Consider the following 13,562-nt stretch of genomic DNA (forward strand, 5'->3'; position numbering starts at 1 on the left):
TACAACCTGTACACAAGGCATAGTCATGTCTGCTCTCATATTCTTAAAGCTCTCCAAAGTACTGCATCTGTCCAGAGCCCAGTTTGTCTAGCAGAGCAAGAAAGAAGGACATGGGAAAATAGTGAGAGAAGCTGGGGATACCCTTTGTTTTAAGAGAGCAAATGTTCACCAATATCTGGAATGGGTCATGGGAATCCTACATTTCAATGCTGTCAAGCTATCCAGGTTGAGAACGGGCAGACTGCTATGAGAAGGACAAATGTTTCTGGTTGATCATTATGACAAGTAAAATAGTGGATTCAGTGTAGCTCCATTTTAGATTCAACTGTGAATGTGTAAGATTTTTCCATGGTATGTGCTTTGATAAATTATTTTAATCAGCATTTACAGATTCCTTCAAACATTTGTTGAAAAAGATTTAAAATTTTAAAAATACAAACATAAGAGAAAGATGTGTGTGAAAGCTTGAATCCCAAATTCTTTAGTCTTTGTCTTGAATTCTGTTGCTAGCCCCAATTAGAGAAGATTTACAGAATGGATGGGCTTTGCATTACAATTGACTCACCTGTCAATTATTGCTTCAGTAGGTCTACTGTATTTAGGATTCTCAACAGGATACAGGCCTTGGTTTTAATCCCTGCATCACCAGCCTTATTTATACTGAGTTAGGGGACTGACACCTCTTTTTTCTCCAACAGATGCTTCATCTTTAGCTACATGACAATTACAATATGGTCTTCTTTATTCTGGAAATAGATTTACCTTCAAGCTGATTTTGAATTATGGTGATCTTTGAGAAATCTCTGAGAGTGCTATTGATCAACTGCACTGCTGAGATCTCCCAAATTCAAAGCTGCTGTGGCTCCTTGATTGAATCAGTCCATCTGTAATACATGCTTCCTCTTCTCCCTCTCCCTTATACTTATTCAGCATTATCATCTTCTCCAATGAGTCATTTTGTTTCAAGAGATGTTGAAAGTATGACAGCCTCAGTTTACTCATCTTGGCTTCTATTGAGTTGAGCCCTGATTTGTTCTAGGAGCCATTGTTTTGTCTTTTCAGCAGCCCATGATATCTGAGGAACTTTAGATCAACACCACATTTCAAATGAATTGAACTGGGAATAGGTGTACTTATTGAATTTGGTTGAAAATGTTGCCTGGTTCATTTTTGATCAGCATTTTTGCCAACTCTGGAAATTTCTACCAATTTCCAATGGAAGGCAAACTGAAAATTATTGGTTTATTCATCCCTAGATCAAGCAATATTATTCTCACATTCTTAACTTAATTTTAGAGGTAAGCTTTGGAGTTCCATGAGATGACAGTGTCTTGATTATTCTTATGTCTGATGCATCAACTTCTCTTCAATCAAATATATACATATGGATATACTGGCACTATTTGTACGTAAGGAAACTGGAAGAATGATTTCATTTTATCTTTCAGTGGACACAATGCACAAGGTAATTCTGTGGGGGAAGCAACTGTGCAATATCCCAGTGTTCCTTCTCTCTTGCCTCCCTTGTGCATTTATCTACAAGTAATCAAAGAATCATTTCCCCCCCCAAGACATTTTTCTTAAAAGTTTTTGCATAAAGCCAAGCCAGCTGAAAGAAGAATTATACATTATACATGAAGATAGTGGTGAACTTAGTGATGAGCAGATTACAGCACTAAGAAGGTAACCTTTTGGATACAATTCTTTATTTATGATAGATATTACTTTTGAAAGCAGCATCATTTTTTGGCAAATGACAGGAAAAGCAAAAGGATGTGTTTACTGAAGCAACTGATATACCTCACTTGCTGCATTGGAAATTAGGGATGTATCTAAAAAAATAAAATGATAATAATTCTATATTACTTATTGTCTTCCAAAGAAATCGTAAGCCACATTGCTGCTTCTAAGTTTAAGATCTAAGTATTGTGAGAGACAAATCACAATCCAGAGCCCAGTTGAATTAATCTCATTGAAGTGGAGAAGACAAAGGGCCACACTGCATGAACAATTCCTGATTCAGAAACAGCTCAAAATATCTCCCTATACTACCTTCCTGTGCCATAAGAAACGGTGAGACAATGTATAGCATGTCTCTTATGACCTGATTTGTCCACCTGGACCTAAGAGTTTCTATCAGGCTGTCTTGGAGAAAGTTTGAAAAAAAATTTTTTTTTGATTTAAACAACAAAACAAAAACTGCAGTTCACAGGATCCTTGAGTCGGCAAACTACTCTCTATGCTGGCTGGGGATTTTGGGCACTTCAGTCCAAATTAACTTCCTTTAGTTCTGGTTCTGGAAAGTGTCCACTGAAGGAGGTTAGCACATTGGATACAGGCTGCGTACGCTTTTGCAAACACTCTCTGAATATCAGAACATGCTTTGTTTTTCTTGTTAGTACAATCTGCTGGAATAAATGTGACAGCCTTATGTTCTAAAATCTGGTTGCATATCAGGCTGAGATATATGACTGCATATTAATATTATGCATTTTGAAATATATATCACACTCATCTAAATGTTCCCCACACCCAGGATAGATAAAACTATCCTTCAAACAATATTCACTCCATAACGAGTTCAATTGTAAAACCGTATAATTATCAAAACCACACAGAAAAGTATCAAGAAAACACTTCCTGAAGCAGCAAGCTGCAAAAAGGCACAGGAGCTAGCTTGGTGCTGGAAGATAACAAAGCAGGCAGTAGAGGAACATCTCTGCAGAGACCATTCCACAGTTGAGGACACTACTGAGAAGGCCCTCTCTTCCATTGCCATCCTCCTCATGACACATATGGGGACCATACAGAGAGGGACCTCTAAAGGGAATATTGAATCAAGGTAAATCTTAATCCAGGCGATCCCTGACTGGGAGCCAGTTGTGCAATTCAAGCTGTGGTGAGATAAAATCCTAACAATTTTATTCTGAAAGCTGTATTAAAGATGTATTATCTGGGGCATTTTCTCAGTTCATGCAGGACAGTGGCAAAGAAGCCAAAGTGTCCTGATTTGTCCATATCCCCAGTGAGCTATGTATGCAATTTAGCACACAGTCCCTGAGCTCTGGGGATGTATGTCAGATGCAGAACTATAACCTGGGAGTTAGGTGTGTATGTGTTTTAAAGAGTTCTATAGGGGCAGAAAGTTTGATAACTAGGAATGAAAATAAGGATGGAAAGAACTAATATTTAAAAATGGTTGAAAACCCATTTTTTTAATATCAATGAATCCTTAAAGGAAGAATTCTGGACTGATGGTAATCCTTATGCCTTATCCAGAATTTCAAAATCCAAAATATCTCAAAATCCAAAACCATCCTAATGGGGGGCTATGATAGTGACACCTTTGCTTTCTGATACGTTGTTCAGTGCACACAAACTTTGTTTCATGCACAAAATTATTAAAAATATTGTGTAAAATTACCTTCAGGCTATGTGTATAAGGTGTATATGAAACATTAACAAATTTAATGTTTTGACTTGGGTCCAACCTCCAAGATATCTCATTATGTATATGGAAATATGCCAAAAACAAACAAACAAACAAACAAACAAACAAAACAAAACCTAAACAAAACTCCAAAATCCAAATCATTTACGGTCTCAAGCATGTCTGATAATGGAGACACAACCTGTATTATGCAATGGTCCCCCTCTTCCTATTTTTTTGCATAGTCTGCCACTTGACAGTAGACAATAATGTCTTCATTGCTGATTACATGGCAACTACTCCAGGTTATCCTGGGATAGGGAGTGAATTGTCATTGATATACTGATGACAGCTTAGTTTCTCTCTGACATCTGAGTCAGGCGAGGCACTCTGAATGAGTGCCAATAAACTCAAGGTCAATTCTGAAAAAAGGGAGTTGTTGTGAGTCGATGGTTCCTTAGTCTAAGAAGATGGTATTACCAGTTCTGCTTGAGATGCATTTGTCCAAAGGATCAAGTATACTGCTTGGGCACGCTTCTGGATCCAACTTTATCTCTGGTGACCTCTGTGTCATGGAGCATTTTTTCATCCGTTTTGGCTAGTATGCTGATTGCATCATCACTTGTTTTGGATTTTGAAGTACATTATTGTATTTTTTGTATTGTGTCAATTGTTATTAATTATGACATGTTGAATAATCTAACCAATGAAGAAAAAGACACAAGAACATTAAATTATTTGCTCCGCTCCACCACGTCTTTAGACCTTTTTAAGAAGAATCTCAAAACCTTCTTCTTTTCTCAAGCTTTCCCCCCATGACTTTGGTTATTTCCCCCTCTATCTTGGTATCGACTGTGACATGTTTCTGGATTCCCCCACTCAGCTGGCTGAGTATTAGTTTTTTTATACGCTGTTTTTATATATTGTTTTATTGATTGTACTGATTATTATGTATTTGGTCAAATTGGAAAAGCGGGATAGAAATAAACATCATTATTATTATTATTATTATTATTATTATTATTATTATTTACCCATGCTGTGATAACTTTCCATTTGGAATACTGTAATGTATTAAATAGGAGGCTGACACTCAAAAAGATTTGGAATCATCTGTTGATGCAAGAATTTTGGCCTAAATCCGACAGCATGCCAATGGATGTGATTCCTTTCCCCTCCTTAATACACTTAATACACTGCATACTCCCTAATACCTTGCTCCAGAGGTCTTATCAGCCCTCCAGAGTAGGATTTCAGTTTACAGATGAGGCTAAAAAGTAGTGGTGCAGTTTGTCTGTCTTCCTCCCAGCTCCTTGATGAAGGCAGTTCTATCAGTGGAACAAGTCTATTGGATCCTACCCTTGACTGCTACTATTCATTCACGTAACCCCTCACCGATTCTGAGAGAATGTCAGTGGCTGTTTACTTGGTTATATGTAGATGTGTGAAATATCCCATTTATCCCAACAACTTGCTTTTTTGCATTCAGTTTATGAATACCCAGTATCCATGGCAGATATGGAGCCAGTAAGTGTCTTAACCTTATTTCTATGGGTAAGAATATGTATGTTTCTATGTATGTGTGCCTGCTTCCTTAAATTTGTAATCTGAAAGCAAAGCTACAACTGTGTAAAAGATAAAAAAAGCAAGCCAAAAAAACAACCTTAAGCATCACCTCAATTCCTTTTGTACCCTAAATAAAATGCACATGAGCCAATCAGGTCAAGACTATCATGAATGGGCAGGGAAGTTTTAATCCTTTACTACCTACACAAAGTGCTACTGATCCAGATCTGGCCTGCACACAGTTACTTTGGAATAAAAAAGAAAGAAAAGAAATCAAAGCTTGCTGGGCTATTTATAGTAGCATGCAGTCTATTGTTAAGTGCTATATACACTTATTTGGGAGTACTGTATGTACTCATGTATAAGTCTAGAAATTTTAGTCAAAAAATTGATCCCAAAAACCCGAGTCGACATGTCAATGTAAGTACTGTACCTTAACTCTCTCTCTCTCACACACACACACACACACAGAGAGAGAGAGAGAGAGAGACAGACACATGAACCATCCCCTGGTGAAAGGCAAGCATTGAGATCCCTCTACTCTCTCATCCATCCAGTCTTTAGGGGTGAGCACAATCATGCCTGCTGGAATTTTGTAAGTGCTTTGACACTATTTTCCTTTGCTCCATCCTTTACCCACTTTGTTACATGCCCTTAGGTTTTACCATCAAGTTATCCATGGGTCTTATCAAACCCCACAATTTTGGCCCCAAAACCTGCCCTCAACTTATACATGAGTTCGACTTATAGTCAAGTATATACGGTAAGTTCATACCTTTCACAGATAAAAATTACGATAAATGGGGAAAGTAGGAAGAGAAGAGAGAAACTGAGACATTGAAAAGTCCCTGAAAAAGTGGGCTGGCGGAAGATTAACTGGGACTACCCCTTCCAAACCAGGATAGTTGCAGGGTATGTAAGTTACATTGAACACCGTAGATGGGTAAATGCATTGGAATTCACTATAAAGTGCCAGATATCCTCAATATGGCTTTTAAATATCTGTGTATGTGTGGATATTAGAAAGGGAGGGATAGAGGTTTTCCTTGGAAAAAATCAACTCACTACTCATGTTGTTGACATTCATATTGTAATAATACAGGCAGACTGATGTATAAGTTGTCATTTCACTGCATTATTCAAAAGAAAAGTGAGGAAAGCTTTTGATGATCTATGTTACTCCTGAATTTTATAGCCAAGAGAGTCATAACTAGCATGAAAGTAAATTTGAGATAGTCTAGATTAGAAATACAATATGCACTACCTGCTGGGGTGCCTAAAATAGCCTTGGGCAAGCCAAAACCTGAGAGAGTTTATTAGCAGAAATAACACATCCAGAAGGCAATACCTCATGAATGATGACACAGTCTGTGCCAATCAGCAGAGCTGATACCTTCTGGACATTGTTTGAAATTTAATTTTTGATATATTTGTCATACCCGTTTACTTACTGAAACATTGTCCAAGTAATGCTTCCAAACCCAACTATTCTCTTCAGCATAATAATGAAAATATAGTTCTAGGTATGCAGAGTTGACGGTCTGAATTGGCACCAAATGACTGAGTCTGAAGGCGAGTCAAGCAGGGCTTTGAACTGAAGCTGAACCTGAACACAAAAAACAGTTTCAGAGAGCAACCTTCCTGCTTGCTATTCAGTAAACGGAAAATAAATGTAATATAAACATCTCTCAGGACTTTATCACAGTAGAGGAATCCCCCTCAGAAATGGGATTTAAAGTAGATTTAAAGTAGAAAATCCTAAACTTGAACTAATGCTCACAACTGCACCCCCTCAGCCTTATGATGGAATTAGTTTGCCCTTCTCAAACCATTGGCCAAATGTCATGCCATAGTGTATAGTGCACCCATGTCATATGTGGGTGCCTTATACATGACTTTCAGATTATGCTGAAAGCTGCGTGACAAGTAGGAAAAGGCACACATGCCCATGGTGCATGCACACTACCGCACCGCTGCACCTGAGTCCATTAGTTTCAATGGGGCTCAACCATATGCAGAATTTGCCTTATGTGGGTGGGCCTGGAACGGATCCCCTGCATAAGACAAAGGTGCACTGTACAGTGATGCTGTCACTGGGCAGGACTGCATTAGGTTATTCAAAATGGCAGTGCCCTGACTCAGGCCTCTTCACAATTTCTGCTGCCCATCCACCCACCTATATGTAGCACAGGAATTTCCAGTTGTTTTTCAGGGGCTGAGTAGATTTTTTTTTTTTTTTTTCTATGCCTTTTTTGGGTGTCAAAAAAAAAAATAAAAATAGGGAACATATACAAATTGGGGCACCTACTCCATGCTATGTGAGGTTGAATCTGTTGGCTACAGTTTATTATTTGGCAAACAGATGGAGTGTTGCTTACTTGTCACAGCTGGGAGGGTGTAGGCATTTAGTTTCAATTGGTTCTTTCTGAAGACTTTTGATGGCACTGCAAAACAGAAGAATTCATCCATTGCTGACTGGCCTGAGAGGAGACATGAAACGGGTTCTTGTCTCAATATTACTTCCTTCAGAAAGAGTGCTAACAACACAACCAGGGATCTCTGGTTCCTTCATGAGATCAGGCTAGGATAAAGTGTGGGGTCTATGCCCTGGTTTTGAAACAGGAAGTATCAATTTGGGATATCTGGATTAACTAGGTCCCCACATACAAATTCATGTCTGCATATCTTGTTGGCTGCCATACTGCAGATTCCTGAAATTAACAGTTGTGACCTTTTTTCACCAACTCTTGTATCATTTCATAGAGGAGCACCATGATGCCATGTGCTGTTGGTGTGGCACATGTCTCGCTGTCATGGGGACAGAGTCAGGGCATGCATCTTGTGAATACCACACCCCAACCACACACCCCAGGCTGGCCTTAATGGCTGGTCTACACAGCCCCTAAGACATTGGGAGTTACTTACATTAAATAATAATAATAATAAAATTTTATTTATATACCGCCCTTCTAAAAAATCAAGGCGGTGAACAACAGAAAATCACAGTACAATTATACAAAACCAAATAAAATACATTAAAAACAGTTCAATAAAAATAATAAAAAATAACATGTCGGCAGCACGATGCTGACATGGGGAGAGGGGAAGAGTTACTGGTCAGGGTAAGCTTGCTCAAATAGATGGGTTAAAAAGCTGGGAGATAAAAGGCCAAAGGGTATCAAGTCTCTTCTCTGGCTAAAATAAGTGGTTTTGTGCTGGAAAGGCTTGGTTTTAAAATGTGTTTAAGTCTGTTTTCCCCAACTGTGGATAATATCACCATATGTAGCTTTGTAACTTCCTTGAAACAAATTTGTCCAAGCTCTCAGAAAGGAAACCTTATGTTAATGAATCCCAATGCAAACTTCACTGCTAAATTTTAGATCATTTGGGTGTGTGTATCTTTTCTCTTCAGATGATTTGGACCACAGCTCTCACAATACATTACCATTAGCACTGGCAGGTGGCTGATGGGAATTGTAGACCAAATCACCTAGAGACCCAAAAATTTCTCTCCCTTATTTTAAACCTTGATATTCATTAGACAGAGATGTGCATATTGCTATACATTTGGTTTTGCTTTTTAAAAAGTAGCACACCTTGATGGCATTGTTCCTCATGTTTCCAGCATTCATAGAATCATAGAGTTGGAAGAGACCACAAGAGCCATCCAGTCCAACTCCTGGCCATGCAGGAAATCACAATCAAAGCATCCCTGACAGATGGCCATCCAGCCTCTGTTTAAAGACCTCCAAACAAGGAGATTCCACCACTATCTGAGGAAGTGTGTTCCACTATCAAACAGCTCTTACTGTCAGGAAGTTCCTCCTAATGTCAAGCTGGAATCTGTTTTCCTGTAGCTTGCATCCATTGTTCCATGTTCTAGTCTCTGGAGCAGCAGAAAAAAACATTTGCTCCATCTTCAGTGTTACACCCCTTCAAATACTTAAACAGGACTATCACATCACCTCTTTTCCAGGCTAAACATACCCAGCTCCCCAAGTCTTTCCTCAGAAGGCATGGTTTCCAGGTCCTTCACCATTTTGATGGTCCTCCTTTGGACATGCTCCAATTTGTCAACATCCTTTTTGAATTGTGATGCCCAGAACTGGACACAGTATTCCAGGTGAGGTCTGACCAAGGTAGGATAGAATTGCACTATTACTTCCCTGGATCTAGACACTATACTTCTATTGATGCAGCCTAAAATAGCATTGACCTTTTTAGCTGCCACATCACACTGTTGACTCATGTTCAACTTGTGGTCTACTAGGACTCCTAGCTCTCTTTCACACATAGAAGATTATCGCACCAGGGTTAAAATGTTCCCCAGTGCGTTCTAACGTGCATGCGCGGGGGCGCGCATGGAGCGTGATGGGAACCCGATGGGGTCCAGAATGCTAGTTTACTGCACACAGGAACACCACCGCTGCCGAGCGTTCCCATTACATTCCCATCGAGTTCCAGGGGACACCGTTTCTGGGGATGCTTTGAAACAGTTCCCAGAAATGGCACCCCCTGGAATGTTTTAACCCCGGTGCGATAATCTTCATAGTCTCCTTAAACCAGGTGTCCCCTATCCTATTCAGGCCATGAGTGCTTTCTATTTCCATGGTGGCCCAAATGACATCCTCCATGGGTAAGTGGGAAGTGTCAGCATGTTTGGAAGTATCCCAAGGTTTGCAGAAGTTAGAAGAATTGTGGAGTCACAAGGGGGAGGGAGAAATTACAAGACAGCCCAGTTTTGATTGAGGATGTTTAGTAGTCATGGAATGGTGAATGATCATTCTTAATGTTTTTTTAAAGGAAAAATGGCTGTAAAGATGAAATCCTGAGGACCAGTATTATAGATTGCAAAATTTTATTCCTGTCTCCACTTGTACAAAAACAGAATTATATTCTGTATTTTAAAAATGGCAAATCCACTCAGCATTTTTCTACAGAATAATTTGAAAAAGAATCCAAGGACAAGACCTATCTGCAGTAATAGCATCACATTTTGGTTTGGGAAAAAATATTCCCCACTCCACAAGCCAGAAATATTGCAAGGGATTTGGGGCTGTGTTTACCAGCATGAGCTGTGATTTACCCCAGTGACCTGCATATGCTTTTGCTTGTGAGGCAAATATACTTTTCAGTAATTGGGATGGTCATGGTGAGCTGCATATGGTGTTATTGACAAGATCAAACTCAAACCATGTTTCCTTGATTTTCTGTCAAAAGAATTACTTTGACTGCTAAGCTAGGCATATGGTATGATTTTAACAGGTATATAACCACACATTGAAACTAGAAAACAGGGAGGATTCTGGGTTGATGCTTCATCATGAATCACAAAAAAGCACATATAATTTGAATGTATGGCCATCAGAAAAGTAAACCCAATGAAGCTCATCAGGACTTATTGTTTAGTAGGTTTGTACTGGATTGTAGCATTTTTACTATGGAAATCTTACATAGTGAATTATTTCTTTGAATGCACCTTCATGTATAATTCATCAGAGCTGAATATTTGGAGCTGATTCAGATATTATGAAGAGGACATTTGTACTGATGAGAATCTGGAAACCCTTTTTTTTGTACAAGTCCCAGAATCTCCTAGGTAGTTATAGTCCAAAAAAGTAACTTTTCCAAGCTTTGGTATTACTCCAGGCATGAGAGACCATTTCTGTGAATGTGTGTCTTCTCATTTCAAAATCTTCTTATATCAGGGATTCAACTGGACTGACTATAATTCAAGGTACTCAATAACATACATGGATGCCCTGCTCCCTTTATCCTTGCAACAACCCCATAAAGTAGGCAAGTCTGAAAACACAAAGGTTGCATGACAAGAAAATCCAGTTTACCTTTGTTTTACCTCAATCTGGAGTGACCACAGACTTGTCTACACACAGAGAGATGAGTTCAGGAGAAAGTTTTGAATTCACCCCAGTCCGATAAATTGCAGTATGTGTGCCCACATGACCATGGGTGCTTTGAGTTCCCCTCATGCATTCAAATGTACATATTTCTTAACTCCTTCCCAGCCTCATATCAACATTGCTATGGAGCGCAATCCACATGTACACATGAATATCCAGAGTTTCTGCCCCAAACTGGGATAAATCCCCACTTTTTCTCTCTGAACTAATGGGGATGGGATGGGGTCGGGAACAAAGCCGATCACTTTCCCATCCTTATCCCATCCTTATAACGATCATGTGAAAGCGTTTCAGAGACGTCATGCTTTGTCCCCTCATTTAATACAAAATGACAGGACAATTTCACTTCAGTAATGGGATAATGACTGGATAAGCATGATGTCATCTGAAAATCTTTTTGCAATAGCAACATAAGAATGGGAAAAGGACGGGACAAGGATGTTCTTTTCCCCATGTGATAATCTTCTGAGACTTCTGTTTGGCCCACGTAGATGCACCTAAAGCCATCCAAGGAATATCATGAAATGGAGGGATATGAACCTGGGTCTGAGTCCATGTTTCCCCATGTTTCATTTACATCCCCCCCAGGGGAACAACCAAAATTCATGACAAGCATGAAAGTCAGGAAGCAGAGATTAACAAGTTTGTGTTCTATCTAAATAATGACTGAAAGTATCAATCTTAGCTAATCTAGCTATGCATTTCTCTGCAAAATTAACATATTGGCCATAAATTACATGAATTTCTATCTTTATGAAGAGACCACGCCTATATTATGAGATTTTATGTTGTCTCATTTTGTTTATATAAAACAAAAATCTTTCCAATTTCTAAATGGGGGACATCCATTTTAATAAAGGGTATTTGCAAACCCTTTAAGGGGCAAGCTTTCTGATCCTCAAATAAGGGACATTCTTAATTCATAATAGGGGGTACCTGGCAATCCTACCCTCATCTCAATTCCATGTATGTAGAGCAGTAGCATACTGAGAAGAAAGGTTTGTTATAGCTAGAAATTTTTGGGCATGGTGCACTCTTAGGAGGACTAAAACTACAAAAGTCATGTGGCACCTTTAACCCAAACAGATTTTTTTTAAATTATAAAATGGGTTTTTGTGGACAACAGCCCACTTCTCCAGTCCTTGGAGGACTGTACCAAATACTAGTTCTCAGTGTCTGAATGGTCTCTTAAGTGACTTTTTGATTTCATTTTCGAGTGTCCCAGGGGCTCTGTTCTGGGTCCCCTTCTGTTTTCTCTCTACACACTATCCTTAGGTAAACTCATTAGCTCATTTGGTTTTTCCTACCATCTGTATGCCAATGACACCCAGTTGTATCTTTCCACCCCCGACCTTTCTCCAAGGCTTGAAAAGCAAGTTTTGTCTTGTCTCACAGCTGTCTCACAGTAGATGTGACATTGGCATCTGAAGCTCAACATGTCCAAGATGGAGCTTCTTGTCTTTCCTCCTAAGTCCATCCTTCAAAACTCCTTTTCTGTCTCTGTGGACAACATTTCTATTCAACCAGTCCAGCAAGCCCGCAGTCTTGGTTTTATCTTTGATTCTTCTCTGTTGTGTATCCCTCAGATCCAGACCACAGCCAAGGCTTGTAGATTCTTTTTATACAATATTGCCAAAATCCGACCATATCTCTCTGCCTCTACTGCCAAGATCTGGTCCATGCCCTAGTGGTCTCATGACTTGATTTCTGTAACATCCTCCTGGCTGGGCTTCCTCTTTCTCATCTCCGTCCTTTAATTTCTGTCCAGCATTCAGCTGCATGCATTATCACATCCGCCCACCTCTCTGACCATATCTCTCCTTTGTTGGCATCCCTTCATTGGCTCCCCTTCCCTTTCCGTATTCAGTATAAGCTCCTGCTGTCGATGTTTAAAGCCCTCCATGGGCTGGCCCCTCCTTATTTATCAGACCTTCTTTCTTCTCACCTTCCCACTCGAGTCCTCTGTTCTGGTAGTCAAAGTAGGCTGCCCCTCTGCCCCATCTAGGATTCGCTCCTTTTCACTCGCTGCCCCTCACTCCTGGAACCTTCTTCTCCCGCGAGCAAGAGCCATCACTTCTTTAACCAGCTTCAAAATGGAGTTGAAGACCATCCTGTTCAGAGAAGCATTCTCAGGCATTGCATGATTGTCACTTGCTATTTGATGTTCTTTTTTTGCGTGTTTTATTGAACCATTTCCTGTATTGCTATGTATTTTATATATATTATCCTATTATTTCTTAGATTGTACACCATAGGCAGGTTTACTCTTTTATATTTATTGTTTTTATGTACAGCGCTGTGCAAATCTACAGCGCTATATAAATAATAATAATAATAATAATAATTTGTAGCACTTATAGTTTTCCTGTGGAAAATGTTGGCAAAAAGAACAGCTTCCTCTGCCTTGAGCTCGGTGATCTGGCTGTTCCTATTACTGAGTACATATTCTCTAGGCAGCCTTGAACCTTTAAGAGTATTATCAAATTCTGCCACAACTCTAAATGGAAGAGGAAGTTATCTTTTGCCTCCTTTTCCAGGGATTTCAATATACGGAGTGAATGATTTATGATGCAAACAACAATTCTGGGGCCCAATTTGGATGTTTTCCTCTTTTTATAACCGCTGAAATACCACATCGATCATTA

This window comes from Sceloporus undulatus, chromosome 4 (assembly GCF_019175285.1).
Source record: "Sceloporus undulatus isolate JIND9_A2432 ecotype Alabama chromosome 4, SceUnd_v1.1, whole genome shotgun sequence".
Taxonomy (NCBI): Eukaryota; Metazoa; Chordata; class Lepidosauria; order Squamata; family Phrynosomatidae; genus Sceloporus; species Sceloporus undulatus.